Source organism: Choloepus didactylus, chromosome 3 (assembly GCF_015220235.1).
Source record: "Choloepus didactylus isolate mChoDid1 chromosome 3, mChoDid1.pri, whole genome shotgun sequence".
NCBI classification, from domain to species: domain Eukaryota; kingdom Metazoa; phylum Chordata; class Mammalia; order Pilosa; family Megalonychidae; genus Choloepus; species Choloepus didactylus.
Genome location: NC_051309.1, coordinates 179,167,460 through 179,174,094, shown reverse-complemented (window position 1 = coordinate 179,174,094; position 6,635 = coordinate 179,167,460).

The following is a 6,635-nucleotide window of genomic DNA, read 5'->3' as shown; positions in this document are numbered from 1 at the left end:
CATCTCCACTATCCTTCCCTCATCCAGGCTACCATTACTTCTTTCTTAGATGGTCTCCAGTTCATTTCTTTGCATCTTCTCATACCCTGATGTCTTCCCATTGTAGTCAGAAGGATCTTTTTAATTATGTATCTACTCTTGTGACTCCCTTGCTTAAAATCATTAACAGTTGTTTCTTTGCTCATGGGATAAAATCAGAAATCCTTCCTTGGCTCCCAGCCCCATTTAACTCCCTTCTCCCAGCCACATTGCCTTACCCTCTGTAATCAAGCTACTCTTGGCATCAGTATTACTTTTTTTTGTGCCACTTCTCTTGGAATGGCCTCCCCCGTTGGTTTTTCCATATGCTGGAATGCCAGCTCTCTTTCTTCTTGCCTCTTGCCTTACACCAAGCTCCATCAGTGCTCAGTTTAAATTTCCTCAGAAAAAATTTTCTTGGTCTCATATATGTGGCCAAGTTCCCCTATTGTAGATCTCTTTGTGTTTCTTTCCAGCACTTATCACTGCTGTAAAAAAAACTAGTTATGTAGTTGGATGTTCAATGTCCCCAGCATTAAGGAAGTAAGCTTTATCAGGGCAATTTTATTTATCAAAGCATATTCAATATCTGCCACTGTGAATGAATTCTGAGTTTTCAATAAGTATTGGTCAAGTACATGATTGAATGACATGTTCATTAATGGTATTGTCAATCTCTAGGATATAATTGGTGCTCAATAAATATTTGTCCACTGAATAAATGAATATGTTGTCTATTTAGTAAAAAGGGAGCTGCATTAGTATAGGGTTAGTTGTATGTCCCTATGAGGACAATAAAACCCAGAGAGAAAAGGTAATGGACTATTTGGGTTATCATCAGCTCATCAGAGTACAGAATTGAGCACTCTTCAAGTCTTGCTTACTTAAGAAGTACAGAGGGCATTGCACTTGGGTCAGGATACATGGTCCTGTCTCTTTCTGGCTGTGTAAACTCAGAAAGTCACTTATCTCAGTTTCCTAGATAAGGAGGGACTCAGGGATTTTGCTATCTCCCGAACCAACCTCAAAGATTTATGAGAATCAAATTTAAAATGTGAGAGCACTTTGTCAACTTCAAAGGGCTACAGATACATTATTATTTAACTGTGAAAGGAATTTATAACATGTTGGTGGTAAAATAGTTAATAGTCAATCACTTCAGAAGACTGTAAAGCCCTTTCTCCCAATTCCTCTCTCTAGAATTACCCACACTTGCTTGTTTCTGTGTGTTCTTGTCTTTCCAGACATGACTGATCAGGTGATAGATCTACACACACACACACACACACACACACACACACACACACACATGCAAATATATATGTAAACCTAAACCTAAAAATAAGATCATAATACTGTTCAGCAGCCCACTTTTCCACTTACATATCATATCTTGGATATTTTTAATGACTGTGCATATGGAATTATTTCCTTCTTTCAACTACTATATGTACTATATACTATTGTATGTATCTGCTGTGATTTATCATTTCCAGATTGATGGACATCTAGCTTGTTACCCTTTTTTACTACTGCAGACAGTGATTTAGTGAACATCCTTGCTCAATTTGACCTCTTCTCTTCTCTGCTTGAAATCATTCAGTAGTTTCTTAATTTTACACTCTCCATCTATATCTTATGTCATGTGGCAGGAGCCAAGTGGTTATAGAGTAACAGTAGAACTAAAGTCTCTATAATATTACATACAGCTTTGCAAATTTCAGAATTGTCTCTAGAGTAGCCTCCCTGCTGTGGCAAAGTTCGTCTTTTCACTGCATGTGACTTTCTATCTTTTTGCCTCTACCATTTAAACCTCCTGCTAAAGAATGTCCTCTTAAATCCCTTTTTAAATTTCCATTTTGCTTTTTTCCCTTCAAGATGCAGCTAAAAATCTACCTCTTTCTAAATGTCTGGCTTAGGTTAATTTGACTTCAAATTTTTGCTGTCATCAGTTGTTGCTATTTACTTAAGATAAGCATTTATTGAATCCTTACTGTAACCATCACACAAAAGTAGAAATGAATGGAGATATAAGGACTTTGTAAGATTGCTACCATCTAAGTTAACAATGGACAACAAGTGCCATAGCCAACACTTCCACCCTCTTCCACCAAATTTTGATCAATATATAAAAATTTTCTTTTGCTACAACCAAGTGAACATCATTACTCATGGGGTTGTCTGTCAGATGGCAGGGTAAGTTGGCAGGGTAATGAGATATTGTTAAAGTGAGGTAAAGCTTTTTCTGTTTAAGAGGTAAGAGGAATTCCTCAACATGAGATCAGTAGGGAAAGATTATGTATTTACCAAAATGCACAGGAATTTTGCCTCATGGATATTTAAAAGAGTGTGGTCAGGGCAGTGAAGCTGCTCTATCTGTTTAGTGAAGTAAACTTGGATGCTTTTATAGACCTTGTGAGAGATGACTGGGCTACAGGCAGGACTCTATTGTAACAATGCTGCTTGTTCAATGTTTTGTATTTGTTTGGTGCTCCGTTAAGGATACAATTGTCCAATTCTAGAATTCAAAAGTGTGCCTGGAACAAAACAGTTTTTTTGCTAGCCATAGAAAGTCTTTTCAGAACAAAGGAGTGTCCTTCGTTCTTTATGTCTGCCACTATGTTGAGTAGCGGGTACTCAACAAATACTTTTAAGTGACATTCAATGTTATCCCCCAAACCAAAAACCAACCAAATAAAAAATGAAAAAAGAAGAACCCAACAAAACAAAATGAGAAACAGCATATCAACCACTACAGAAATGAGACTTAATTTCAACAAAATCTACTTGTTTGTAGGTGAATAAACAGTGTGTGTAGGAAAATGACAAAAGCATATTTTATTAACAGCAAACAGTTAAACCCAGATGACTGCAGTCACCCAAGGTGGCAGCCCCTTAGAGTTACAAGGCCACAAACAGCAGCACCCTACAAAAGGCAGATTAGAGACACACAAAAAACAACAGTCTGAGGAAAACAACAGCAAAAAGAAAAAGAAAACAACAATGGCAGCTTAAATTTGTTTAATTTGTTTAATGCTTAAATAGGTAGTAGTGTGTTTAAAACATAGTATCAAATTTAAATTCTAGTAACAGCCTTGTATGGATAATTATTTTCATAACTATCTTATAAATGAAGAAGTTGAGCCTTGGGGACGTAAGTAATTTGCTCAAAGACACAGCAGGTAAGAATGAATAAGAATACGTAAGTAGTAGAGATGGGATTCTGACCCATTCCTGACTCCAATACGTATGCTCTAACTATTGTTTTCTATAGAGACCTGTGCCCAGCCTCATCAGGTAAGAAGGAGTGTAGGATTTTTCAGCCACATTGACATAATTGGACAACAACTTTAGATAAAGCTGAAATATCTAAATTAATTCTTAACAGACATGAAGTTTTGCAATTGAACTAAAGAATTCCAAGATAATTTAAAATTTATCCTAATCAGGACTGACTATTCACTGGCCTTGGGCTTAATTAAATTCTCTCTCTGAAGCTCTGTGCATCAAGGCAATCGCCAAATGCTGTTCACCTGGTGGCTTCCCACCGTCATCCTGGCAGCCAGTGTCTGGCACAGGGATGTTGTTGGAAGGCTACTGTTTGTCAGGAGGCTGGACACACCTTTGATCATTACCTACCCAGAATATCCTTCAAATTCATTGATGGGTCACTTACATTTTACCACTTCCTGCTGGTCATTAGACCAGATCGCTTTCAAAGACAGGGCTTGACAGGCAGGTGGACAACAATGTAATTCAGGCAGGAAATAGTTGCTATGCTGCCTCACAATGTGCTGTTCTCTAAAGCCTTTGTAGCAATATCCTCCAAACTGATGCTGCAGCTCGTTGGTGTAAAATTTAAAAACTAAGGAATGGTGAAATGAATGGAAAATTATTCTTTTTAATTCAAGGAAATAAAGGGAAACAGTGGTCTGGATAATACTAAAAAAAATGGAAGCCCACAAAACCATTTATATTTGACTTTGACATGCATTGCATAATTTCTTTTGCCAAGCAGGTATACCCATCTTAGTTTCATTTGACTGAAGTTAAAATATATTTTCAATTCATGAATATATCAAAGCTGAATGTTATAGAAGGATGGTCAAATGTACGTTGAATATTATCATGAAGGGCCTTTCTATATTGAGTAGGTTATTCTAAAGTAATTTGTGTTGCCTGACACTGAGATTTCAAGAAGGAGGGTTATACATAGCTCATATGCTATCTTTGTGTGTAAGATAACAAACAAACCAGTTTTGTAATGGCAGTCTGCTCATTCACAAGTCCATGTTCATGAGATTTTATAGATAGGATGCCAATGGGTATTCTTTTGGGATTTTAGACAGAGTATAGTAAAAATATTTTTCTCATAGGTATGAGAATTAAATGATTAATATAGATATGAGATTTATTAGTAGTAGGAAGAAGAGCTATAGAATGAATGAGAAAGATGAGTTATGATGCTAATGATATTCGGGACTCATACATTCAGATTGCCCAAAGAAATAAGCTGTAAGTATTTATTTTTTCAGTAACGAACTATTGTGAATAACCTATGTCCCAGGCAGTGTTCTAAGTGCTGGGAATGAAGCAGTGACAAAAACAGTCCAAATATCTGCCATATGGAGTTTACATTCTATGGGACATGCAGTGTTGCTTCTTATTCTCTTTAAAGTATTGCTTTTGCTGGTTTGATATCTTTTGACATTTGAAGAAAGGCTTCATTTGGAGATGAATTCTGTTTTGATGTGAGCAAGAATTATCATTTTGTACTTTTATCTACCTGCTTTATTTTTCCTAATCGACCATAAATTTTAAGGGCAAGACTGGAGATTGGTTAGTTTATCATTCTTGTCCCATGCCTAGTCCAGTGCCTTCTTGTAAATAGCATGAAATAAAAATATAATTGCTCAGTGGTAAGGTAATTCCAGTAAAAAAATTCATGGAAATCTGTCTCATTATTTTGTAGTCACGTACATGTATGTATGAGACATACATGCATACAAAAACATACATAAGAAATTAACTAATAGTAAAATATAATATAAGCATCAAATTAATGGAAGACAAAATATATGCTATAAATGTTCCTCAAGGAGAGAGCTCATTTTAGTTTAGAATGATTAAGGAAAAGAGGAAATAAATTTAGCCTTGTAGAATAAGTAAAGTTCAGATAGGAGAGGAAGACAAGGGCGCTATTTGGGATGTGTGATAAATTGAATCGTGTTCCCCTCAGACATGTTCAAGTCCTAACCCCTGGTCCTGTGGGTGTGAACTCATTTGTAAATAGTACATTCAAAGATTCTATTTGGATAGGCCAAACTGAGCCAGGATGGGGCTTAATCAAATATGATTGAAGTTCTTATAAGCAGAGGAAATTCAGATGCAGTTAGTCAGTGGAAGACGCAAGTAGAAACCAGAGGAGGAGACAGAAAGAGAGAGATCGCCATGTGATGGAGGATTGTTGGAAAGCCATCACCAGAACCCTACAGACTTTGCCAAAGCATAGCTTGCCAATACCTTGATGTTGGACTTTTACCCTTCCAAACTGTGAGACAATAAATTCCTATTGTTTAAGCCAACCAGTTTGTGGTAATGTCATAGCAGCACTGGCAACTGAGACAGTGAGTAAGTGGAAATTCCCAAGAAAAATGTGAAGAGCCTTGAGTAATAACCTTGAGAATTTCTGCCTTATTCTTAAGGCAATGGTAATTTAGTAAAGGTTTCTGCCTGGGAGATTGCCATTTGTGAAAACTGTCTTCCCAGTTGTATTTGGAGGTTGTGCCTGAGTTTAGAGTTTTGTGATTTGCACATATTTAATGGGTCATGGAAACTATTTACTAGATTGCAATTAGCATAAAAAAGAAAAACAGAACTGAATATAAGTTATCTGATTAGCAGGCAAAGTATTATTTTATGAAACTTTCACTTCAGTTGTACACACATGTTAAATGAGTTTATGTGTGGGGAACTTGAAAAGTCTGAAAGCTACTGAGCTAGTGACACTAGTGAGATTCTTTACTAGATTTCTGTTTTTTTGTTTTTTGTTTTTTCTGTACAAGAAATAGTTGTACTACTTCTAAGCATATCATATGCATACCAGATTATCATATACAGGGACCAGATTATGTTATCAAAGACAAAACTAAATAAATAAAGAGTATTATTTTATGCAGGCTACTGCCAAGGGAGAGCATGCCAGATCTGAAGATCACAGGGTGGTTTTGTCTTGGACTTTTGTAGGGAGGAAAAGACAAGTTTCAGGGTGATTTATAGTTGTGATTGTTTTGCAGTCAAGGAAGTCTCAATCAATTAGCTATATAAGGCAAGTTTATCTTGGTGTCTACTTGGTTACAAGGGTCTGCTGAAGTTCTAATCTCAGCTAATCATTCATGAGATAAAGAACTTGGAGTCGAAGGGTTGGTATCTGTCCTTGTTAGCAGGTCCAGGTAAAAGGAGAAAGGTCTGTGTTTGGCCTTGTTAGAGGTAAACAGGGCAGTCATCGCAAGTCTTATGGGAATCATGAGAAAGAGTGGACAGTGAGTCTTAGCCATGTCATATGAGGAAGGGTGGTCCTTGGCAGTAAAGTATATCATTTCCTGGAACACAAAAGT